General features: G+C 49.8%; 1 protein-coding gene across 2 annotated transcripts in view; it reads right to left on the reverse strand.

Moving 5' to 3' along the window:
* Positions 1 to 19049, reverse strand: part of DAG1 (dystroglycan 1) — a 48692-nt gene extending 29643 nt beyond the window's left edge. The window contains exon 1 of one of the 2 annotated variants that reach the window (XM_070358936.1): positions 18893 to 19049. The gene's annotated coding sequence lies outside the window, so the exon portion shown is untranslated. The other variant, XM_070358939.1, reaches the window with a different exon arrangement.
* Between the last annotated feature and the right edge of the window lie 7269 nt (positions 19050 to 26318).

Below are 26318 nucleotides of genomic sequence, written 5' to 3' on the forward strand. Positions count from 1 at the left end.
GCAACCCCCATCCGACCACTCACCTCACACCCTTGCACTCTGTCAACCAGCGCCCCAGGCCCCAAGCTCCGTGACTACGTGATTCAGAACACAGCCCACCAGGCCCCTACGTCCTCCTCTGTGAGGCGAAATGGGAGTATCTTAAAACCATTTCCCTCTAGAAACACCACAAATACAAAGTATACCAAAAAAGGACTTTGTTTATTTGTTTTAAAAGTGACTCGGATGATAATGGAAGAAAATGTCACACTGGGGCCTGAAATTACTACACTGGGCTATGTTTGCTCAAGATTAAAAATAGTTTCATCCTTCCTTCCCAGGAGCCTTCCCTCCTGGAGGGAAAAAACCCCTGACCAGACCTTCACCAAGTTCAGAGGCCCCAGAGCTAAACACAAGCTCTGGGCAGGCTGAAACCAGAGTTTCCCAGTATCAGATTTCCCACTAACAATCCCCGGGCATGACAGAGAAGACACACAGTAAGCCTCGCAATGACGCCATCAGCTGTCAGGTCCTTTGGACTTACTGCAATAAAAGTAATTCACATGGAGGTGAAACAGATTTCACCAATATCCTACGACGTACGTACATGAGAGGCTGGGTTTCTTCAGTAGCTTTCCACAAATGACACATTTAAAGTATCTCTAAACACTTAAACTAGGACATCTCTTTTTATTTCATTCTTACAAAGTTCAAATGGAATCACATAGCTCCTAACTAATACTTTTTACACTTTACTAGAACTGGAAGACCTCAGCTCGAGTAGATCCACCTCCTCACCCTCTACTGCTGCTTGTGGCACAGACCTGTCCAAGTATCCTGCGTGTTCTGGTCTGAAGGGTGCTCTCTCCCTCTCAGACATGCATGCTTCTGGCAAGAAACTGGTGGATAAAATCCTAGATGTAGAATTGCTGGGTCAAAGGTTATGTACCTTACTTAGAACTGCTAGAGACTGGCAAAATACCCTTCTATGTACATTCCAACTGAAAGAGATGAGTAACTTTCCCCTTACTTTCACTAAAACTGAGTTACCGTTAAACTCCTTTATTAATAACATGAGATGGAAGAGGAAGGAGGGAGAGACTGGTTGAAAGAGCATGAGACGGCCTGCCCCCCTCATGCTGTTGGATTAATGGGCAGAGTGGGCAGCAGGTGTCATAAATTCAAGCTGGGAGTAATGGTGCTTCATAGTTAGCCAGTGTGAAAACAGGGGAGTGTGAGTGTCCAGATGACTAATGAATCAAAACATGGCACTGTTTTTCTAGTCGGACTTGACTACCTCAGGAAAATTGCTATGGAAAATTTACGAGCTAATTACTCCCAATAATAAGGTATCTGTGGTGCTCTCTGCTCCTATTGTGGGCCAGCCCTGGGCCAGGGTGCCTCTTGGGCCCATCCCAGAACAACTCTGGGCTCAGGGTAGTGGGGACACAAATACTAGTGCTGAGCCCAAGGAGGACAGGAGAGGGACGCTAGAGGGCACTTGGGGGCTCCCAAGTCTAATCTTCATACTGTAGCTTCACTTTTCTGAAAAACATTAACCTTTTCTAAATCGTATCACTGAATCTAAGTTTGACGCCTGTTGTCTTTCAACTGAGGGGCACGGTCTCGGAGGAATGCTGGAGCCCAGCTGTCCTGGGGGTCACACCCTCCAGACTCTAGCAGCACTGCGGAAGAACCATCTGTCCCAGACCGGTGCAGCCATCTGGGAGAGGCAGTTGTGTATCTGAGCACCAAAGAAGTACTCACCAGTCCATTCCCACCTTCCTCTTGGATCAGCCTAACTTGTACACATGACAATTAATCCAACAGAAAGTGGTGCCCACCACAGTGACGGACATACCAACGTCCTAAGATGACCCTCCCAGCTCTACACCATGCTGGCTCCCGGTTCAAAAACTGCCGGCAAAAGCAGGTGACACAGGCAACTCGATCAAGATGAAGGGTAGACAGGAACCAGGAGCCACACTCTACCGTGAGGACAGAGAGGAGCAGGAAGCCCTTCAGCAGCTGCTGTGGCTCCATTACCTTTTACAGGAACACATTAAAATACTGAGGGATGAAATGACACGACGTCTGAGATGTGCTCCAAAACAGTGGCGGCTGCAGGGGGACAACAGTCAGGAGTGCAAACGCGCAAGACTGGCCCACTGATGAACGGAAGCTGATGGACGCTGGGGCTGGTGACAGGCCCATAGGATTCACATTACTCTGTCTTTGAGTGCACTTGAAATTCTCCACAAGACCAAAAACAGGGAGAAGGGAGGAGGGTTCAGGATGGGAACACATGTATACCTATGGCGGATTCATTTCGATATTTGGCAAAAGTAATACAATATTGTAAAGTTTAAAAATAAAATAAAATTTAAAAAAAAATTTTAAAAAGACCAAAAACAAAACACAACAAAGGCATATCAAGAAAACTCCCAGCAGTTTAAATGTGAAGTGTACCTAAGTCACTCTTAGGTGTTAGAAGCCATGGAAAAGGATGGCTTTTTATCAGTATTATTCATGATAGCCAAAAGTTGAGACTACCCACATGTCCACCAACAGGAAAAGCAGTAGACTGTGGTATATTCATGTGTGAAATACTAAACAAAAGAGAACAAACTGCTGTACAGACCCACAACGATGTCAGAGACCTAGCATTCAGCAAGAAAAGACAGGCACCTCAAAGTACATACAGTACATACATACTCTATACCATTGACGTACATAAAGGTCAAGAAAAGTGTGAGACTTCACTGGTGGTCCAGTGGTTACGAACTCACCTTACAATGCATGGGATGTGAGTTCGACCCCTGGTGGGGGAACTAAAATTATGCCACAACTAAGACCCAACACAGCCAAACAAATAAAGGTCATGAGGAGAAAACTAGGCTCAAGACCAGAACAGTGGTTACCTCTGCGGAGATGCTGATTGGGTAAAGGCATGAGAGAACCTACTGGAAATATTCTATACCTTAATCTCAGTGGTCTATACATATATAAAACTGTCAAGCTGTACATTTATGATTTATGCATATTGCTACACGTAAATTTTGCCTCAGCTGTTTTTCACAGTGAGCGTTAAAAAAAAAAAAAAATTAAACACTAATAGTCAGCAGGCGATTCAGTGAAACAACATCTATAACAGAATAGATTTTCAAGAATGAGATGACTCTGCTCTGGCCTGGGACCATTTTGGTTGGGGTCTGCTACTTACCTGCCACTTGTTAACACTTGAGGTAAAAGCAAGGACTACCTCTAAGGACCTTCACTCTTAGGAGTGAAGGACACCAGAGCAGCCAACACCAGAAAACATGGCTTTAACTCCTGCTTCACCACCTAAGCAACTAGCCAGATCTGCGGTCTGGACCTCACCAAATTCCAAGGAATTCAATTCTTAAATGTAGTAGTACAGATCTCGAATACAGAAAATTCAGCACTCCCCTCCCCGCCATGCCCGCTGCTGACATCGGCTCCTTCCGGCAGCCCCTGAGCAGTGCCCAGTAGCCTCTCCAGCCCTTCCACCAGCACAGCCCACGCCTCCCTGACTCTGGAATTCCTTACATTCTCCTCCCCAAAGGACAACCCTCAGAAAACTTGGATTCAAGGCAAGAAAACAAAGCCTGCTCAGCCTCCTTAGGCCTAAGCAACCTTGATGCATACAGAGGATGCAAAAATCTGAATGCACCTGGCTTCAAAAGTATTTAAGTGTAAAAATAAATGGAATTTTTAATGTGTGACTTTAATGAAAACACCACAGGCACATGGGAAGTGTCCTAGCAGGGGAAGGCCAGATCAATTCTGACCCATCAATCACAAGACACCTCTTCTCAGGGGCAGTTACCATCTGAAGGGCAATGAGCTTGCTATATATTGGGTTGGCCAAAAAGCTCATATGGGTTCTTCCATTACAGCGTATGGAAAAACCCAAACAAACTCTTCAGCCAACCCCACTCACAGGTAGAGGCCAGCCGTGAGCAGAGCCCTGATCCTCCAGGGCCTCATAGCAACAGCTCACCCGGCAGCAGCGCTCTGAGGTGACCACGTGGTTGGCCCCACGCCAGACCCTGGCTCAGGCTGCTCATCAAATTTTGGGGGTAAGCTGGGGTGGGCTTCAGACAAGAAAGCCAGGACTAGTGGACAAGTCCCTGGCCCTGAACCCTGAGGCTACCCTCACACCGAAGCAACACTCACCTTGGCCCTCCACATGCCCCCCTCTCCAGCTGCCAGCCAAAAACACTGGCAGCTGACATGCCTCCCCATCCTGTCAGGCGAGTCTCTGCACCCAGGGCTGGAGACCAGCAGGTGAGGCCACGACCACAGCCCACAAAGGGTCCCACTATCCTCCCAACCTCCGTGGCCTGATGGCGCAGATATGGCGAAAGACTATGGAGTCTGGCTGCTCTCTAAGCTCTGACCCCTGGGGCTGTGTGTGCCCTACGTGGAGAAGGCAGAGGCTCTGCCTTGGGGAGAAGGGTCAGTGTGGAGGAAGGAGAGAGGACCTGAGAGGGCCCTCTGTGAACCCACCTTGGTGAATTATGTTGTTTTTTAAAGTCATGACTCTTGTTTTGCATTTATTTATTTATTCACTAACTTTTGGCTGTGCTGGGTCTTCGTCCCTGAGTGCAGGCTTTTCTCTAGTTGCAGAGCATGGGCTTCTCATTTTGGTGACTTCTCTTGTTGCGGCTCAAGGGTTCCAGTGGGGCTCAGTAGTTCTGTGGTGCACGGGCTTAGCTGACCCGTGGCATGTGGCATCTTCCCAGACCAGGGATCGAATTCATGTCCCCTGCACTGGCAGGCGGATTCTTAACCATTGGACCACCAGGGAAGTCCCATCAGCGAATCAGACCAGAGAACACATCCAGCCTTTTCCCCTTGCCACACCTGTCACACCCATGCTGGGGAAACTGGTTTGACAAAGACGGTGGAGCCACTGAGAGGCTGAGCTGGCCTGACCTTTCCTCAGGCCCCACTGTCCTGCCACAGAAGTGGTGCTCTGGATCCCTGCCTATGAGCAAGATATGGAACAAAGGAAAGCAAAGGCCCAAACCACCTCCGCCTTGCCAGAAGGCCCAGAGCTGAGGCAGATCGAGCCTTTAGATCCAGCTGCCCATTCACAGTAAACACAGAGAAGGGTGTGCTGCTCTGCACCCTGGGACACAACTGCTCACTCTGGACTGGGAGAGACCCCACAGGTCTAATGGCCCAGGTTCTCCAGCAGATAACTGCCAGGAAACAGGACAGAGCAGGGAAATATAGATAAAGAAACTTAAAACACACGCCAATTAACAAAACATGCACAAATTAAACTGCAGTGCCTAAGGACAGACATTTGGGAGAATAAAACTATTTTTAAAAAAAAAAGTAAGGAAGCAGCTACAAAAGGACAGGATGGGGTCACCTTGGGAAGGAAGGGAAAGAGCAGGCTGTGGCAGGATTGGAGCGTGCCGAGAAGCCTCTGGGGGAACAGATAAAGCTCTTTTCTTGACCTTATAATTTACTAAGCTCTACTTTTTTTGAAGGGGGGTGGCCTTGTTTTCTCCATTTTTGTTTTATTTTTTACACTAGTGAAGTTTTTTCCAAGTCAAAAATATATTAAGTAAATAAATAAGATGAAGTAAACACAAAACTGGGTTTCCCTGGTGGCTCAGCTGGTAAAGAATCCACCTGCAATGTGGGAGACCTGGGTTTGACCCCTGGTTGGGAAGATCCCCTGAAGAAGGGAATGGCTACTTGGACTGTATAGTCCATGGGGCCGCAAAGAGTTGGACACAATTGAGTGACTTTCACTTTCAAACATAAAACCAGTCCTGGAAGAGCTTGAGGGCTTTGCGAAGCAGCATTTGCAGAAAGTGAACCGCACCAGGAAGCCTGGAAAAGAGAGGGTGGCCTCACAGGCAATTGGGAGGGGACCTCCTCTAATTCAGGGGTTCGGCCTTGGGAACCCCACTGGCGGCTCACTCTCTGCTGCTTGTTAAGCTGGCACTGCAGCCATAACTGGTTCCCCCGGGCAGGGTAAAGGTAGTGTAGTTTTTTTAAACTGGGTGCCCCCAAATCCCGACATGTCTAGTCATTAGTCCCTTCACAGCAGATTTTCCTGACTCCCAGGGCCTGAAGGGTTTTTAACTTGCTCCCTTGGCAAAGCACACCAGCACTGCCTTTCAGGCCCCCCAACTCGGGGCAAGTCCACCCTCACAGCCTCTGTTTCTGTTCAGCTGGCTCTATCTATGCGGCCAGAAGTCTGTCACCTCAGGATTGGCCAAAGTCACTATACTCGTCTCCCACTGCTACCACTAGCTGACCTGGCCCATGATGGCCTCCAGTCCCCACCCCTCACCATCCCCAGACAGTAACCCCTCGCACCCTTGCTTCCTACCTCCTCCGATGACTTGGGGATTAACAACGCAAACAGAGCAAGGTTCCTCCACACACTGGGAGTGATCCTTTCCCTCCCGACCTCTTGCTAAGGCTCACGTTCCCTAATTCCTCTCCCATCTCCTCTTGCAGCTTCCCCAATTATCCCCAAAGCACCCTCCCACACACACACATACACACTCTCATGCATATCAGCACCACACCAAAATGGCTCCCCACAGTCAACTCTGCCAACTCCCTGAAACTTCACCTTGAAGGCCCCGCCAGAATCACGACTAAGGTATGGCATCAGGGTCAGGAAAGAGCCCCACAGGTCACAGACACGTCAGTGTGCACCTGAATGTCAGCCTGGCTTTGAAAATAACCTATTACTGCCTGCCAGCTCTGTGAGGTCCTCTCCCCGATCCCTCACATCACACACCTTAAAATATATATACAAAATACAAATGACCTTAATCCAGTCACCCACAATCTCTTGACAGTTTTAATACTTTTGTGCTTCAGACAACCTAAATGAGCAGCCTAGCGAAGGAATGTGGACATCACTATGCACACCGCTGGGCATCCTGCTTTCTCCACCCCAGACCCAAATCTGAAATCAAACTGCCAAGGTCGATGATCCCCCTACAATGATAAGGAGTCTGTAGTGCCTGCAATAGAAATGGACTACTTCCACAGCAGGGTTTCCTTCTCTTGTCCTGAGCATCAACTCCTCACAGTGGCCTCCTCTGTGAGGCCCTTCCCTGACCCAGAGCTACTCTCAGGCTGGGAGAAGCCCTGTGGGCTCTGCTTCCTTTCAGAGGATTTAGTGACCATTTAGAGATTTTCCGCTCCCCTCTGGGGGGTATCAGGTCATTTTCTTATCTGATAACGGCCAACAGCTTTATCCTCAATGCCTCTAAAACAAAGGTCAGAGACCAAATGCCTTCACTATCTGGAAATCACCTGGAGCCTTCTCCAGTAGGAACCCACAGGCAGGCAGCTCCCTCTGGACACAGAATCATAAAGCCTGGTGCTTTCATTATCCGGAGGCTGGAACCCAATTTTTGTCTTTAGGATAATTATCCTCCACTCAGAAATCAGGCAACAGTGCCTGTACCCTCATCTTCCTTATACTCAGCAGCTCTAAGCTCGGTTTGTCCCTCAGGGAGTCAAGGAAGCCCCAAACACTTCAGGTTTCTAGGAAAGATGCTGACTTTACAGAGTAAGGTTCTGACATTCCAGACTAAATTCATCCTGCTGCTGCTGCTGCTGCTAAGTCGCTTCAGTCGTGTCCGACTCTGTGCGACCCCATAGACAGCAGCCCACCAGGCTCCTCCGTCCCTGGGATTCTCCAGGCAAGAACACTAATTTTAAGACTTAAAATTCCTGTTCTAAAGAGTTCCAGCCCTACAGCTCAGCTGGACTGTATGTTCCAGCTACAGAAACTGCTACTGCCCAACATTCAACCAGGCGCGCCCACTGGCTCCAAGTCTCTTAAAATGCATCTGCTAGCTGAAAAGTCAGTTTTATAAGTCCCCTAGTCAAGAAGTCATATGGTCACATGGGGAAAAAATAAGTATATGTTAAAAAAAAAAAATAAGCATACGTGTAGCCCTTTGAAAACCAAGGGCTTTTCAAACCAGGCATGCAGTGCAATTGAATATTCAGAGATAAATATTATACAAAAAAAAAAGGAAACCAAGCCCTTCTAGTCAATCAATTCATATGACAACCTTGCCAGGCTGAGCTCCTTCTACCACACTAGTGAGGCTCGAGAAAACAAGCTGGGCCCATCGAAGAATCGCCAAAGGAGCTCCTCACAAACACCACTGTCCAGCTACCAAAATCCTTGATCCTCAAACTATTTTTGTCTTTTATTCATCTTGCTGGGGCCAGTCCCTCCTGGATCAGCCACTCTAAGAGAGACAGCACAGCACGCAAAGCTCCACAGGTCAGCGAGCAGTCAAGCCAGTGCTGCCTTTTGGGAAGCACAGATGGGAGAATCCCATGGACAGAGGAGCCTGGACACAGAAGTCCACAGGGTTGCAAAGAGTTAGACATGACTGAAGTGACTTAGCACGATGTGCTCACAGCCTAAGGCTTTTTAAAAAAAATATATGATACTACTTGGTACACATAAAATATAATTACATATGTAAAATGAAACACAATTTAAAAAAAGCCCGAATCAATCACTTAGCCTAAGAAACATGTCCAGCCTTTATTAACTATTGGGCTTCCCTGGTGGCTCAGATGGTAACCAATCCGCCCGCAATGCAGGAGACCCAGGTTCAATCCCTGGGTTGGGAAGACCCCCCTGGAAAAGGGAAGGGCAACTCACTTTAATACTCTGCCTGGAAAATTTCATAGAGCAGCCTGTCGGGCTACAGTCCAAGGGGTTGCAAAGACTCAAGATGCGACTGAGCAACTAACACTTTTTTTTTTAATTATTAAATACTAGACTCTCAAGTTTATACCAGAAAAAGGTACAAGTGTAAGAATAACAGGTACCAATTACGGAGAGGTGTAGGACTCACTACCAGAAAGTTATACTTTCTCTTCAGCAGCCTACAGGGATGAGATTCCTGATTTTCCTGAGGCAGCGGGGACAAGAGAGCTCAGGACCTCTGAGCTCTCTTGGTATATACCTGAGAAGGTATATTCCCTTCTCAGGCTCAGGTTTCTACTGCTGAGGGTACTCAGTGTTTTCACTGTCCAACCTCATCGAACTTGTACCACAGGTCCTTGCCTGTCTTGCTAAAAAGCAAGGGCCTTTAGTGGATAGACCTCACCTCTTGGGAGGTCACGACCCAAGAGACCATAGCATGATGAGGCACTATCTGAAAGAACAACTCTCCTTTAGAAAACTCAGTATCATTTATAAAAAGAGCTGGCATCTGCAGTATTATCTCAGCACAGCAAGTTTTATTCCTTTATTTGATAAAAACGAGTGCCACTCCCAATCTTAAAACGGAGAAGGAAGCAGATCACTCTGCTCAGGTAGCAGGTTAAAATAGGCTTGAAATTTTTTTTTTTTCTGTAATAAAAGAAAAAAAAAAGTAGAAGGAAGGCAAACATCCAGGGCAATGCAAGTACCAGCTGCTCCTTTCACAAGACACTTCCCAGAAAACAAAGAAACTGTGCATGTTGAAGCATCATGGGAAGAATGGATTTTTTTTTTTTTTTACTATGAGCAAGAACAATTTCAAATCGAGGCATTCGTGGTATAGTGGGTAGCTTAGCTGCCTTCCAAGAACAACTTCCAGGACCGTTCCAAAGTCAACCTACCTGGGTTTTAGAGGAGCAAATTTCTCAGTGGCCTTCCAGGCAATCAATATAGACCTCATGTAGAAAAGGCCTTCGCCAGCTCCAGGAAGGCCTGACTGGGCCTTCTCCATCTCCCGTTCCACTACCAGCTCGCTCAACTACCCTGCTCACAGAACCTGCTAAACAACTGCTGATGACAAACCTGGCTCCTTATCTGATGCCAACACCCTCGAAAGAGAAGCAGCCAGTGACCTCTATCTGTTCACTCTTTAAGTCTTTAAGGTCTCCTTTAAATCATTAAGTATCTCTTACATTTTTTTCCCAAGGACACACTGGCCTGGGGTCAGGAGAACTACCTGATGGGTAAGGCAGTTTGGTATCAAGAGAGAGCTCCCGTATCCAGAACAAACCTGTTTCTTAATAGGCTGAATCTCGGGACTTCCCTGGTGGGCCAGTGGCTTAGACTGCATTCCCAACGCAGGGGGCCTGGGTTCGATCCATACTCAGGGAACTAGATCCCGCACGCCACAACTGAGAGTTCTGCATGTCACAACCAGGACCCAGTGCAGTCAGATAAATTTAAAAAAACACACACACATTTTAAGTTGAGTCTCTCTGGCTTCCCCTATCCCATATTCCAGCATTTCACATCTTCAACACCAAAGTAAGTTTTTCCCCAGCTCTACTGAGATACAACTGAAGGCCAGAATAAATTTGAAAAGCAAGAATCTAAGTCCAGTTTCATTCACAAATAGATTAATCCGATGCTTCCCAGTGGATTCAAAACACAACAAAGGCCCGGAGCAACTCCCCAGCCTCGTGTGACCAGCACTCAGTCACCCTTGGGAGCAGCAGGCCTGCCTCTCCAAATATGGCCTGAGATCTGCCGCAAGAGTGAGCTCAGCCCTGGAAAGGGGTCCACAAGAATGCTGACCAAGACATAACAAAATCAGAGCGCAGCCCCGAGGGCAAACAGCACCGGCACCGTGGCTCAGAGCACTCCTGAATGGCAGGGCAGCCTGTGAGGAAATGACGGCTCGTCGGGCTCGTGGCCCCCTCAGCATCCCGTTGCCACAGCAGACTGAAGAGAGGCCACGGCAGGCCGGACACTTAAGTGGAGGGCTGTGCACAGCCCACAATGGGCCCCATTCTCCCTGGAAGCGCATGGCAGGAGGGGAGAGGGGAGGCCGGGACATTCCTTCACCCCCTCACATGGAGGGAAAGGGCACAGGCAGCCCAGGGCAGCAGAGGCCTGCGGAAGAAGACAGCCTGAGCAGCCATTTTCCCTTCTAGCTGCGCTAGCCAGAAAGGACCCCTCCTGAAAAACCAGAAGGGAGTCCTGAGGTGCCAACTGATTAAGTCATGTGGATGAGGTGGCCTACACAGGTGTCCTCTCTCTGGTCAACAGTGTCCAACCAGAAGGAAAAAAAAAATAAACAAACGCTCAGGCACCCCACGGTCCCCGTCAGCCCAGGGCTCGTACTGCAAGAACAATCAATCTTTCCCGCTAAAGATTTCTTCCCAGTGCCCAGGAATCCAGTCACTTTTTAGACTACTTTTAAAACTGGATAAAGCACATACTCAGACTGGCAAATGCAGTGTGTTAAGTCTGTACTATTGACCCTCCTGACAAAATACTGTGATCTTTTCCAGGTAAGCAGACACAACAGCTGGGAATAACCCAGAGAAGGAAAGGAGACAGGAATTCTGTTATCTGTGACTTTAATGAATTCTGTTTTTAGATCTTTAATAAAGAGTTTCTAGTCTCCTCCTACCAAGTTTCTCTACTCAGGCAATTCAGTCTTCCCAACCTTGCTCAAAAGTCTAAAAATAAAAGACACTTAGTCCAGGATGCTTAACATAACAGGTGGGGCAAAGTTCTCGACACTTCCTCATTTTCCACAAGACCCAGAATGCCCCCCTGTTCAAGGACTACTCATCAGGCTAGTCTCTACTACTCAAAAATCCAGTATGTGAGGCTCCCTGAGGTCAGAGCAGATCCAACGCAAAGACAACCCACCAGCCCAAGCAGAAGCAGGAACAGGATATTTACAGCGACGAGAGATGAACGCTTTATGAAAGCATTTCTTGTATAGTGAGGGCCCAGAAAATGGATGGTGTACCACGTGCTGATTAACAGCCAAATAAAAAGAAAATAGTATTTGCAATTCTATCATTGACTTCATCATTTTCCTTGGCAAAAACCAGCTAAAGAATCAACCCAGCCCTGGAGAACAACTAGGCTACTTAAAAGAGGCATTTCCGAAAACCAAGGCAGAACTGGTTCACTTCGGCCACAGACAGCCTCGGGAGCCTCCTTAAGTAATCCTTTATCAACCCCTGGAATTCCCGGGGGAAATGTTCCCAGTGCAGTGAGAAGTAAAACAGAGACAACTCTAACATTTGCCAAAACAGGCATCTTCCAACTCCACGAATTTGTTTCAATGCGTATACATTAACACCAGCTATTAGAAAGGACTCTGTAAGCAGTGCTTCTTATTTGTGGATTCCCATACTCCATATACAAAAACTCAACATCCACAGAAATGAAGAGCAAACGCCAAAACAGACGAAAATGGGCACTGGCCTCTTTTTCCCTGAGTATGACACATCCTTCCAAGGGCTTCACTCGTCCTTAAGCTTCCCTCAACTGGCACACTCCCCTATACTTAGGGTATCTGAGGGCTGTGACTGCCTCAGGAATGAATCTGTGGCTACACATACCCCCAATGGCAGGGAATATCGAGTCTTGGCCTCCAGGCAGCTCCAAAAATTGCACACACATGTAAGTCACAGAAAAGAGACTAGGGAAAATGTACACAGTGCTTAAAAAATGACATTCAATACAAACCTGCCTCACTTGATGTTATAAATGGGCTCCTTCAAAAGTGTAAGTCACACTGCACTTTTCCCAAAAGTTTTATATTTAATATTGTGGAGGTAAGAAAAAGATTCTTAAAAAAAAAAAAGGTTCGAAAAAAAAAAAAAAAAAACTACGTACAAAGATGTCAACTGCAATATTATCTACTATAACTAAAGTAAGATTAACAACCGTGTAAGAACTAAAGACAGGTTAACCATCAGAAATGTTATATTTATAGAACAATGAATACTATAATGCTGGGAGGGCAAAAGCAAGATTAAAAATTAAATTTTAACTCAGTAAAAGTGCTGCCCAAGAGCCATCTCTGGAGGACACCCAGGAATCAGGGGATGCCGGCTGCTTCTAGGGAGGGGAAGCAGTGACCGAGGGGATAGATCGAAGAAAGATTTCTTTCCCCTGTGCAAAAATCCTTTAGAATTTTTTGAGATTAACCATGTGTTGTTAGCATTAAAGAAGGAATAAAGTTGGGGAAGACAAGAGATTTTCCCCTTACTTTCGACTTTTTCATCGTCCACGTTTCTTTTTTTAAATACATGTATTATTTAATACAGCGTTTGCCCCACTACAGTGTTTTAAAATTCCATGATCATTTTGCCAAGTATGTGATTATCCCTCCTCTTGCTTTAGCAGCAACCTCCCTTTCCAAGTACCTTTCTTCAAGCTCTAGTGCCAGGCTGCTTTAAAACCCTTATCTTAAGGGGACTTCCCTGGTGGTCCAGTGGTTAAGACTCCTCATTTCCACTGCAGGGGGACTAAGATCCCACATCCCGTGCAGCAAGGACAGAAAAAAAAAAAAAAAGCCTTATCTTCCTGGAGAGCAGAAGCCCTACAGGAAAAGAAGGAACCGATATTGGTGAATGTCCACAACCAAGGCGGCATTACATACACCACAACCACCACCTCCAAAGGAAGTGGGGCGTGCCACTCAATCTGCCCACACCACCAGTCACCCTTTATTGCCAAAGGATGACAAAGAAAATGAAATGTCTTCTGTAGAGTCAGTCTAGGATCAAAAAATTATAAACAGTTTCAAAACATACAAAATTAATTTCGATGTCTAAAATTTAGACAGGGGTATTTTCAAAAATAATTAGCTCAAGAAGGTATAACTGAGAAGCAAAACCTAAACACTATTAAATGCATCACAGGATGTGTAGGTTAAAGACACTGTTATAAAAATGATTTTTTATATTCAGCTGATTATTCCCATTAGGATTCTACTTGTAAAATATAAATTAAGTCAACATACTGCAAAAGTTCATTCAGATTTACTTCATTCCAACAGAGAACACAGGACAGTTTCATCAACTTAGACACACTCAGTTCATGATACTGTACCATGGCAGGCCATCCATCCTTCCACCCTGGACCCAGAGCAAAGCTAAGAAAATGCTTAGCTCTCTCAAACCCAAGGAATGGGAAAATAGGAAACCCTATTCACTAGGGCTAAATTAAGCCCTCTGGCTGGTGTAATTTTGTAAACTACTCTAAAATCCTATTTATAGAAATTGCTATCTGAGCAGTATCACTGACTAATGATCAGAGTGAAGAGTGGCGGTCAAAAGGCGAAGCAGGTTATGCAACTCAAAGGAAGACTACTTTAAATTAGTGCCCAAAAACATGGGCACACACAGACCTACTGGGAAATGACCAGATTAATTACCTGCATATTGAAAACCACCAACATCTTATTCCAGGACTGGAGCGTCAACCCAGGAACAGCAGAGAAAGATGGGGGCTTAAGCAACAAAACCGTAACACTGGAAAAGCACAGAAATACTCCTGAACGTGGAGGAGGGAGAAATCCTTGACCAATACACAGAGCACCTAGAAGCCCACACTACCTGTATTCTCACTCAGAGTTCCCTTATGGTTCAATACTCTAGTCCCCCTCTGGGTCCCCTTCCATGTTCACACCCGCATTTCTTACTTCTCTGATACTCTGGAAGCCTCCAGCCTCCAAGCCGTTACCCTCTTGCAGTCGCTCAAACCTAAACAAGGTACCCCGGAACCTGGAATATTGAGTCAAACTTCTCAATGCTGACTTCCTACATTGGTTAGGGAAAAAACTCTTAAGACGGGACTTCCCTAATGGTCCAGTGGCTAAGATTCCACTCTCCCAACGCAGGGGGGCCGGGTTCAATCCCTGGTTGGGGAATAGATCTCACATGCGCCAACTAAGACCTGGCACACCAAGTAAAAATAATAAATAAACAAAATCTTAAAAAAAAAAACAACTCGGAAGACCTCACTCTTATTCTTGCCCACCCGCAAAATCAGTCTATCACCACTTGCCATTCAGCTCGACTAGTTATGTGCCTCTTATCAAGAAGGCTACGATCAAAAAAAAAACCAACTTAAAAAGGAAGCATGGGGTAAAGGGGCTCTGACGTCACACCATCATGGGACACCTTTAGTTTGCCTTGCACAGGTCAAATGTGCAAGTCACTGGCAATTCTTTACCTGAAATCCAGTCTAAAGCTACATTACACCCACCATGATTCTGAGTATCTGAAAGTATAGATGCTTCCCTCTACCTACCAAGTGGGTCAACAAGTTGTGCTCTCTCGTTAAGTTTACCTCTTTTTTGCCCTGTTGCTTGCCTGCCACAGAAACTCAAGCCTTCCCCACTTCAGGCAATCTAGAGGCCCTTCTTTTTTTTTTTTGGCCATGCCACACACCTTGTGGGATCTTAGTTCCCGGACCAAGGATCGAACCCAGTCCTCCGCAGTGACCCACAGGGTCCTAATCACTGGACCACCAGGGAATTCCCTAGGGGCCCTTCTTTATTCGGAGTTTCTCAAGTCCTTATCAGTGCTTGGCTAATGCAGCCTCATATCCTCATCTTTTCACTGTCAACCTTCTGCCTCAGTCTGTGGTAGATCCCTCCTGGTACCAGCAGCATTCAGGTCCCTAACATCTGCTGAACTGGCTCATCTTGAACCTTCTTCATCTCCACTGCCCTGCTGACCACTGTTCTAGTTCAGAGCCACTATCTCCCCAGTGGACCACAGCAGTAATTAACCAACCTGTCTCTAATCCAGCCCAACCTCAACATTCACAATGGGGGCTCACTTCTGAAAACCCAGAGCTGATCCCATCACAGTGTGTTTTGAGATCGCCAAGGTTTCCTGTTCTTCCATAACATCAAACTTCTCCATGTGGCCTTCTGACTCCAACTCAACCTTCCAGAACATACAGAAAAACAGCCCAGCCTTCTCCCCGCCCCAGCCCCTTTCCTCTGTTCACTTCTTTTTCTTCCACGCAATTGTGACCTTCTTGCCACCACTCCTTCACCAATCAAACCACTAACCCTTCTTGAAGGTCTAGCTCAAATCTAGTTCTCCCCTAAGGTCTGCCCTCTCCAGCCTAGGACCCAAGTTCACTGGCTTACTTTAGTACAGTGCCCAGAGCCACCAGCGCAGGGCTCAAGAAGGCTCTGATAAACCCTAGATTTCTGAAAATAGCCCCTCAAAGCATGTTCCTGGAGCTCCATGTGGGATCACTGATCCCTTTCTCATATCATCCCAGCATTCTGCCCACCACCAAACACCTGGGCTTGGTCTTTGCCAGAGAAGGACCCAACTGAGACCATTATTAGTCTGATACAACACAAACACAGATGGGTATAGCCAAACGTCCAACCAGGGTTCAAATCCTAAATCCGCCACATGACAGCTGTGTGACCTTGGGAACATTCCTTCATCTGTGACTCAGTTTGCTAAGCCACTGGAAAGGACTCTCAGAAGCATTCACAATAGTGCATGTAGAGCAGAAACTCCGAAGGCCCTAGACTGTGCTGGTGTAGATCCATCGCATCACTGATCTAGAGCTCAGGAAAGGCTGGAATGACTGTGAGGTTAAAGGACTGAACATGCGCTCATCTGCCTCAACAAGGATGAACACGTATCTATTTACTTCAGGGGTTAATATACCAGCCCTGCCCAAGAAAAACTGCGATGCTCCCAGTTCAAGTGAGAAATAAGGTTAAGGTTAACAAAAAAAAAAAAAAAAGCTATGCTTCTCCTTTCATAAACAACAACCCCAGTCTAAGTGGCCCAAGGGTCCCTCCAAATTCCACCATATTCAATGTTCAAGAGACACTAGCAAATTTACAAAAGAGGTGATTTAAAGCCTTGGTCATGTTAAATATTCTGGCCCACACATTCCTGAATAGAGCCTTCTCCCCCATCACAGCTTGGAATTCCCTTTGCTCAAACTTTTCAGCCAGTCTCCTAGGCTGGCTCCTTCACCCTCATCTGTCCTCTAAGGGTTTAACTCAGAGCCCTAGGTCCTTTTCCCATCCTCTCCTGCACCACCTATGTGGCCACCAACAAGACCTTTCTAAACATAGGTCTGGACCACACCACTCCACCGAGGAAAACCCTTCCCAGACTCTGGCACCTTGAATTTGAAGTCTGAATTCCTTGGCACAAGAGAAAGGCCAGGGGCCCCCACCTCTCAAGCTGGAGGACTCACAGGTGCTATTTTAGGCACTCATGTACATGTGGTTCCCTGAGTCGGGACCTTGCTGTCCCCCAGCTAATTTCTGCTGGCCCTGCAAGCCTTGGCTCAGGAATTCCCTCTCTCCTCAGGCTCCCAAGAACCATCTGAGCACACTGAGTGGGCAGACACTATCAATCACAGGTCCTCCATCCCCCACTGCCCACCATACTGACTTCCATAAGGGCAGAACCAGGTTCTTTCTTAGGGCTGGATAAAAAAAATTGTTAGGGCTTTTCTGGAAAAGTGTATGGACAAATCTCAATGAACTTTTTGGCCAACCCAATACATGGGTCCCCTGGACCTACCACAGAATCTGGTAAGTAGTGAAGTCAAGTATTTGTTAAATAAATGAATGTACTTTGCCAAATCACTTTTTCAGAACAGTGAAGGCTGGCTCTCTGCCTCTTTCAACAGAGGTACACAGCAACACAAGCTTTCATGTTCCAATCAGATGTCTGTTGCTCAAATTGCATTGCTTGCATCTCCTTTCACACAGTATCCTGCAAGCCTTCAATAGGCTCATCGAACTCCCTCCCCAAATCTCACTGCTCCAAGAAATGGCTCCTCAATCTCCTTTAAGCACGCAGGCCAGGAGCTCTGATTACTTGGCTCCAAGGCCAGCAAAGTTCAATTCAACTTCTCCATATTCAAACTATGCCTCCCATGTTGAATTCTTTTTTTTTTTTTTTTTTAAGAAAAAAGCACATCCCCAAATTACCTCTCTCAAGAGCTAAGCATAGAACAACCTGATAAAGTTACAACAACCCATCTACACCAAACTCCCAAACACCTGGTAGCACATTCAACTCTTCCTCTGAACTGATGTCCTGTAAACACCACCTCCCTGCACAGAAGTCTGGCTTCCAAGCCAGGAATCACGTCTACTCGCTTATTTAGGGAAGCAGCAGGCCGGGCTCTTAAGTTAGAACTCTAGGCTATAACCGTGCTGTCCCAGGCCGTGTAGCTCTCACCAAGGCCAAACTTTATGGTCACCATTAAAACTCATTCTGAAGTTCACAGGTCTTAGAGCTTCTCAAGTCATAGAGATTAAAATATGCAGTTTAAATCAGCAGCTGAGATGGTGTGAAATTAACTTGAAATTTACAGCAGAAGCCTTCTAAACCCAGAAAGCCATTTCTCCGAAGACATTTTTCCAAATATTCCTGCAGGTGAAGATCGTTTTCCAAAGACTAAGTGAAAAGGTGAAAAGGTAGCAGCAGGCTTCCAAAGAAGCCCAAGTGTGTCTGTGTGTGAAGGGGTGACCCCAAGCCTCTGAGCTCAGGCTCCGGCGGCTGCGGCGCCCTTCCCCGCCTCCTGAGGGGGCTCAACGCCCCAATCTCGGGATCTGGCCAAGCTGGGAGGCGCGACCCTCGGTGGAAGCCCCGGAGGCAGTCCGCAGGCCGGCCGCACACGCCCGCGGCCGACGCGCAGGCCCCGCGTTCCCGGGAGCGCGGGCCGGGCTGAGGCCTGGCCCATCGCCGCGGCGCGCAGCCCGGGCCCGGACTCTGGACGCCCCCAGCCTGTGCCTGAGGGGCCGAGAGCAAGGGGCGGCTCTACCCGGGCCCCGCCGCCGCCTCACCCGCAAGGACGTCTGCGACCGTGTCCCCGCCCCGGGCCAAATAGCGAGCAGCAGCAGGTGTTCCTCGGGAGGCTCCGCCGGCGACGGAGATGGGGGGGCCTGGGCTGGCAGGCTCGGCGGCAGTGCACGGGCGGCGCACACACCGAGCGCCGCCGGGCGGGCCGCGGCAGGTGCTCGCTCTTTCCGGCCGCGACACGCTGCCGCCGCCGCTGCTCCCCGGGGACTCGGCGCGAAGCTCCCGCCTCCGCCGCCGCCGCCGCCGCCGAGCCCCAGGAGCGCGAGCGCCGCACCGCAGCCTCCGCGCGAGCACGTACCGGGCGGCGAGAGGGCGCGGAGCGCAAGGGCGGGGCGCGCGACCGAAGCCTAGCAACCCCCTGACACGCGAGTGCCGCAGCCAATCCCGCGGCCAGCTCCGCGCGGCGCCGACCGGCAGTCCCCGCGACGCCCGCTTCTGCCTGCGTCGGCCGCCCCGCAGCGCGCCGCACCCGCGCACAGGCCCCGCCCCCGTCCGCGCCGCTCCGCTCATTGGCCCGCCACGCCCCCGCTCGAAAGGACACGCCCCCATCCTGGAAATCCCGCCCGCGGCCCGCCGGGTCGGTCCCTGGGACACGCCTCGGCCCGTCCGGGTTGCCCGGAGAGCTCAGGACTAGCGGTGGGGGAGGGGCTCCCCACCCTACCTCAGGCATTTGGGCGTCTGACAGACATCCAGCCTACCCGGGTGGTCAGGCTGGATAACTTGGCCCGGCCGCAACTGGCCACCCATAGACTGCCTTCCGCCTTCCTGATTTCCTTCAAACTCAGATCAGGTTATTTGTAAACCAAGAAAACAATCAGGAAGCGTCCTCCAGATTGGAACGATGATGGCCCCGTTGCCCGACTCTTATATTGATGGGGAAACTGAGGCGAGGGCCGGAAGAACAGGAAGCCGGCCCCTCTCCGGGGGGCCTAGCCCCCAGCAGGCCGGCGCGTCCGGGAAGCGCCTCAGGCCTGACCCTCCTCCATCCTCCTCCTCCTCCTCCTGCCCTGAACACCCGGAATCCAATGCCTCCTCAGCCGCCAGAAATAGCTCTGACCCGCTGGCACTGGTCACTCGCTCGAGGCCCCACATTCTTTCAGGGAGTTGGGTGAATAAAGGGCTGGGAGTTACTGCTGAGGTCTGTCTCCCTTCAAGGAGAGGGTCCTAAAGACTCTCTCACTCTCCCCAGGGCTTACCTAGACCCACTATCTCAAAGGCCCCAGACTCCACAGATAAGGGATGACTCTGGGGATGTGACCTGAGGTGGGCTCTGTTCCCCAAACCCTGTTCAGGATGGTTCCATCCCCTTCTGGGCCCGGGGCCAGCCTGGAATTCCAGGCCCGCACTCTTGTCAGCAAGTACATTCTGAACACAGAACTGGCTGCTGCCTGCCTCGGATTCCTCCCAGAGAATCCCAACAGCTCTTGGTCTCCCCTGCTTTCTCCCCCTCGATAGGGAGAACTGGAAGAAGCAAATTTCAGAGAGCAAAAAGAACGCCTTGTCTCCAGCACACATACCTGTTTGTGATTCTTTATACTTAAATGCAGAGGCTCCAAGGTTCATTCACTGGAAATGAACTGGAAAAAGAACTAAAAACCAGGAAAAAGTCCCCAATTCCCTGATCATCCCTTGGATGTTAAGCCTGAAAAATGGATGGCCTCTCAAATCCAGTTTTAAAACTCTGCTGCTTCATAAAGGCTAAAAATGCAGGAATTTATTCAGGTTTATAAACAAAATACATTCTTTCATTCACTCCTTCAGCTTACAGAGTTTCCCACCCACCCAAAAAGGCACACCAGACACTGCTTTGCAGCTTGAGATTCTGCTGCGTATTTTAGTGTCTGACTATATAATTACATATATGTGTGTGTGTGTGTGTGCGTGTGTGTGTGTTTTCCCAAAACAAAAGACAGCAGTGAGTACAGGCCTCATCCCTCATAGCATCTACACAGAAGCTGCTGTGTGTGTGTGTGTGTGTGTGTGTGTGTGTGTGTGTGTGTTAGTCGCTCAGTCATGTCCAACTCTTTGTGACCCCATAGACTGTAGCCCTCCAGGCTCCTCTGTCCATGGGATTTCCCAGGCAAGAATACTGGCGTGGGTTGCCATTCCCTTCACCAGGGGATCTTCCTGATCCAGGGATCGAACCCAGGTCTCCTGTGTTACAGGCAGATCCTTTACCATCTGAGCCACCAGAGGAGCCCAAAGACTACTAGCTGCTCTTTGGTCCTCACTGACCAGCAGTGGATGCTAGAGTAACAGTCCTTCTTCATTTTTGGCACTGGTCGTGCTAGATGAGGCACCAGGCTTCAATCTGGCCTCCAGAGTCCCAGCACCCCATCCATGCCCAAGCTCCCCCAGAGCTCCAACCAAGAGAAGGTCTCGCTACCTTGACTAGCTGATGCCAAAAGGTGGGATAGGCCCTTCCTAGTCCTAGGAGGAAAGGAGCAACAGCCAGAGTTTGCCTGAAACCCTTACAGCCAAATCTTTCCAGTCCTTGCTTCTCCAGGTTTGGGGCTCATTGGTGATGCTGTGGTCCCAGGCTGGCTCTGATGCTCTTCCCTTCCCCCAGTCCTCCAGCCTTGGCAGATCCTCCCACAAGGCCAGAACAGCTGCAAGCCCTGGGCCTCATTGCTGACTTTCTTATTTTTGCCTGGAGGTGGGGTTCCCCCAACCTCCTATTCCTTCAGGCCCCGAAGGTAGGGGGCCTGGACAGCCAGCCTCTTGGGGCCTAGCCAGTCCGCACTGGAGCCCAACCAGCCCACATGGAGACCACCCCAGAGTAAGAAGGGAGGCCGACAGTCTTCATGGGCCCATAGGTTGGTCAGGTGCTGTAAAGTCAAGGCCCTGTTATTTCCTGGAGTCCTGAAAGTTGAAGCCTTTCCCCTCCCGGGGGGTCTCACGGCTCACCCTAGGGCTCAGCACAGGGTCCCCAGTGATTCACCCTTGGGAGATTATACTGGAACCCCAGCAGTGCCTAAGCCATCGTAGGTCAGGCCTGGTATTCACAGCCAGTTGGAAAGCACAGCCAAGAGTGAGGCCCAGGGCACACCCAGGAACAGCTGCCCAAAGGCCCCACGTGGTATGCGCCCAGAGAGAACTGATCAAGAGATGGAGAATGAGACCCTTCAGGCGTGACAGCCGGCCCTCAACTCGCCTGGCCGTATAGCCTCCTGTGCATCCTCCACCCTCCACTTAGACCCCCAGTCAGAGGCTTTGGGAAGATTATCAGATTAAGTAAGGTTTGTCTTCCGCACTAGATTAAGAGCCCTCAAGGCCAGTTACGTGCACCTGCCTGATCCCAAGTCGCAATGATCGCCTAACATCACGCGCGTAATAGAGGCTCAACTTTTGTTTGGGAAGGTAGGAATCAGGGAGTGCTGGCTGCCTCTTGGTTGGCAATTATTCCCCAAAAGTCTAAGCCTTGTACAAGGCCCACGGCAAATGACCCAGTGCTTACTTGGGGCTGATATGATTGAAGCGAGGGCTTTGGTTCTAGCTCAAGTGAAATCCAGCAAACATCTACCTGGACCAAACTTTCTTCTGGTCCTAGGCTTCCAGACCTTTATTATTCTAGCATATTCCCTAGGAACTGAGGGCCAAGGGCCAGTGCCCAGCCTCAGACTTTTCCAGAGAGAGGGAGGCTGGTATTCCTGATACTCCCCCAAGGCCCCCAAGGAGAAGAGAAGGGGTCAGTGCTGGCTGAGGGTGGAGGCCCGATGATACAAATGCTGGGCCTGCAGGCCTGCCGGAGGCCGTGGGCTTGGCGAGCAGCAACAGCCAAATCAGAGCAAGGGAGGGGTCCCTTTTGTCTGGCTTTAACAGAAGGCAGATTGTCCAGCAGCTCTGGCAGAAAGAAAGGGCTGATAAGTTTATCCGGGAGAAACTGCCAGTAGGCGTGTTTGCTGGTCACTACCAGCCTTCCCAGAATGCAGTTCCTACCCTTGTAGGACCCTCTACCACAGCGCTTCCACCTGACCCCTTCATACGTGTCTGGCCAGGGCCTTCCTCTAGCCAGCCAGGTAGCTGGCCTTCCAAGAACACGCCGTCCTGTGGGGACAGGAACTCCATGGAAAGGGTGAGGGTTGGTCGAATGAATGAAAGTCACCTCTCGGGACTTCCCTGGTGGTCCAGTGGTTAAGACGTTGCCTTCCAGAGCAGGGGATACCACATGCCTCCTGGCCCCAAAAAACAAAGCATAAAACAGAAGCAATATTGGAACAAATTCAATAAAGACTTAAGGAAAAAAAAAAAGTCACCTCTCCCCTGGAAGGACACATGTCTGCTGCCCTTTCCCTTAGCCACATTCCACTCCTTTCTGACTCAGGGATAAGATAGTCCCCCAAGGCCAACTCTGGGTGATTATTCTCAAAACGCTGGGCTTGTGGCCTTGAGCACTGGACTAAACACCAGATTAGTTCTCGTCTGGCCGAGCAGCCAGTGGAGGCAAGCAAAGCTGAGGGACCCATTTGTTAATTCTTTTCAGTCACTGACCCGCTAGTCCCTAAACCCAGAGTCTTAGGGGAAGTTGCTCACATTCTTTTTTTTTTTCGCCACACTGAGTGGCTTCTGGGCTCTCAGTCCCCCCACCAGGGATCGAACCTGTGCCACCTGCAGTGGAAGCTCAGAGTCCAAACCACTGAACCACCAGGGGGTTTCCACCACCCACACTCTTCTTGTTAAGCCAGATTGAGAGTCCCTTCCCCATGCTTAGTCATATGTCCATGTCTGGCTCCGAGCTCAGCCAGAGTTTCTCCAGGACAGAAAGACCTCTTATTCTCAGAGGAGGCCTGTGATCTGGGCTTGTGCTTGTCATCAGCCTGGGCTCCTCTCAGTGGCCTCTTAGTCAAGAGACATTAATAGGCTACCCTACAACCATGGGTTCTGACTCTGCACTCATGGCTGATGTGTATGTCCTTAGAACACTGGAAAGCATTGAACCTCTAGTGGACAGATAGCCTTTGCTCTAAGCTGTGTTGACACATACAGGCAGAGCCCCTGGGAACTTCACCTGTGGTCTGGGAAATCCCCAGCATTGCGAGGAAGAATAAGAGGGATTCATCCAAACATCTTGAGGGGCACTAATAAACAGTGGGACTTCCCTGGTGGTACAGTGGATAGGATTCCGCCTGTCAATTCTGGGGACACAGGTTCGATCCCTGCTCTGGGAAGATTCCACACGCCACGGAGCAACAAAGCCTGTGCGCCGCAACTACCGAGTCTGGGTTCTAGAGTCCACGAGCCACAGCTACTGAAGCCCTTGTGCTCCACAACAAGAGAGGCTGCAAGAGAAGCTTCTCAGCAATGAGAAGCCCACACACCGTGCCAAAGTGTAGCCCCTGCTCGTCTCAACTAGAGAAAAGCCCACTCACAGCAACAAAGACCCAGCACAACCAAAAAATAAATAAGGGTAAAGAGCGATGGGACTTTCCTGGTGGTTCAGTGGCTAAGGTTCCATGTTCCCAAAGCAAAGGGACTTGGGTTCAATCCCTGGTCAGGGAACTAGATCCACATTGGGAAACTGAAGATCCTACATGCCCCAGTTGAAACCTGTCACAGTCAAATAAACTCAGTAAATATTTTTTTAAAAAGAGAGAGAATGTTAGCATATCGGCCAAATCTCCAGGTGTGTCCATAAGAGGAATAAGCCCCCGCTGGGACCCAGAGCTAAGTTCACTGTGTGACCTGGAAGAAGCTACTTGCCTTCTCTGAGCCTGTCCCTCATCACCAGGTGCCCTCCTATGTGGGCTTCAGACCTCCTGCTCACTGAGAGTGATAAAACAGCACTTTTGGGGACTGAGTCAGAACCAGTGTGAAACATCCATCAGTGTGTTGTTGATCCGCAGGTATCTGCTGAGCCTTTTGTATGCTGGAAACCCAGCAAAGGACAGAAGGAGCAAGCTGCTCTTGTGGGACCCAGATTCTAGTGTAACAAGCTCTACAGTAAACAAAAATGTAGTCATCAGGGGATGAGAGACCCGGGAGGGGCCGGGATCTGCTGTGTGCTACAGCTCATCAGGAACGCCCTTTCTTCGAAGGCAGAGGCCACAGGCGGTGAAGGAGGGAGTCCTGGGCGATTCTAAGGAAAGGCCACCGAGGTGAAGGCACAGGAGAAAGTGGCCAGACTGGTCTGAGGAAACCAGGCGGTCACCATGGCCTGACCAGTGAATGGAACACAAAACAAGGGAGAAAGAGTGACCGGGGATTGGGGGAGGGGGGAGGTAGCCGGCGCTGGAGCTGCACTGAACCAGGCTAGGCTTTGAAAGAAGTACAGGATCCCAGAAGCCAGCAGCAGGGAAGCTGGAGGTGGGAGTGAGGAGGAGGGGAGTGGGGACTGTGCCCTCAGGCCTCCTGGAAGGAATGCAGTGGGGCCAGGAAGGAGCGGGCAGGCGGCAGCTTGGCCCCAGCCCTAGAGCCCGTCCTTCCCTTACGTGGGAAAGGAGGTGGGTGAGCCGGCAGGGATGGGGCAGAGATGGGGGTCCCTCGGGGGAGGGGCACCAGGCGCCAGGGAAGTCAAGTCAGAACAAGTGTTTAGAAAACAAATTTCTCCCTTTCCTTGCCTCCACCTTCCACCGGAATGCAGCGAGGCCAGAGAGGCAGCAGCATCCTCTCCTTCCAGCCCCAGAGAAGGAAGGATGGGGAGTGTGCATGCCGGTGGGGTGAGGAATGGCCTGAGCAATTCCTGTTTTACCCTACAGGCTTTAGGAGACATCCTGCAGAGCCCACCAAAGGGCCTAGAACCTTCTCCCTGAGGAAGGGAAGCCCGTGGACTGGGTCCAGGTGAAGGCGGGGAGAGAATATAGGAATAGGGGAGGATGTCCCCCCCAAGACAGGGGGGCAATACCCACCCCCCCCACACACACACACCCGCCCACCCAACTCCCCTGGGACTGTTGCCAGACACAGCTTGCAGGAGGCCCTCAGGACACGCGGGGTGTCACCTGGCAAATGCACAAGGCTTCGGCCAGCTGTCCCATCCACCTCTCTTCCGCTCACCACTCAGGACCCATAACCTTCAAAGGTCCCTCCCTGCAGCTGCCACTTGGCCAGAATGGACGGAGGGCCCGGTTGGGGTCACCCGGAAATGGGCAGGAGAGGATCTGTATTCATGGGATGGGTTCCATTGCCTGAACCTAACAGGGGACCCCAGGGATCAGGAAGGCCTGGAAAGGGACAGACTGGGGACTGGACTCAGTATGGGCCCTTGAAGTAAGAGAGTCCCCAGCTTGAAGCCAGGGCGCTGGACCTCTGGCTGTGGGCACGACTGGCTGTAAGCATGGCGGTAACTCTTTGCACCCTGACAGGACTTAAGAGCCCTACAGAGACCCATTCATGATCCCTGGAGAATTTTTACAGAAAAGGTAAAAAGAAACATTTCCTCCCCATCCCAACTCTGTGCCCCTAAGTGTCTGAGGGAACGTGGCAGCTGGAAAAACACAACAGCGGGGACCTCAGGTGGAGAGACGGCTGCTCCCAAAGGGGAGTCTGGACCTCACAGAAGCGCCAAGCAGCTGCTCCTCTCAGGCTGCGGGGCCCCAGGACAGAACACTGGCCTCAACTGACCCCCTGGCTGCCCACTGCCTGAAACTTCCATGTACCCACCCCGCTACCCGGACCCTCAGCCATTGGTTCAATGGCGGTGGCGGTCCTGAGGCCCTGGGGTTGAGGTGAGCAGACGAGTGGGATCGAACAGGCCTCATTCCTGCACCTACAACCGCTGGGACCAG

This window comes from Bos mutus, chromosome 22 (genome assembly GCF_027580195.1).
Source record: "Bos mutus isolate GX-2022 chromosome 22, NWIPB_WYAK_1.1, whole genome shotgun sequence".
NCBI lineage: Eukaryota > Metazoa > Chordata > Mammalia > Artiodactyla > Bovidae > Bos > Bos mutus.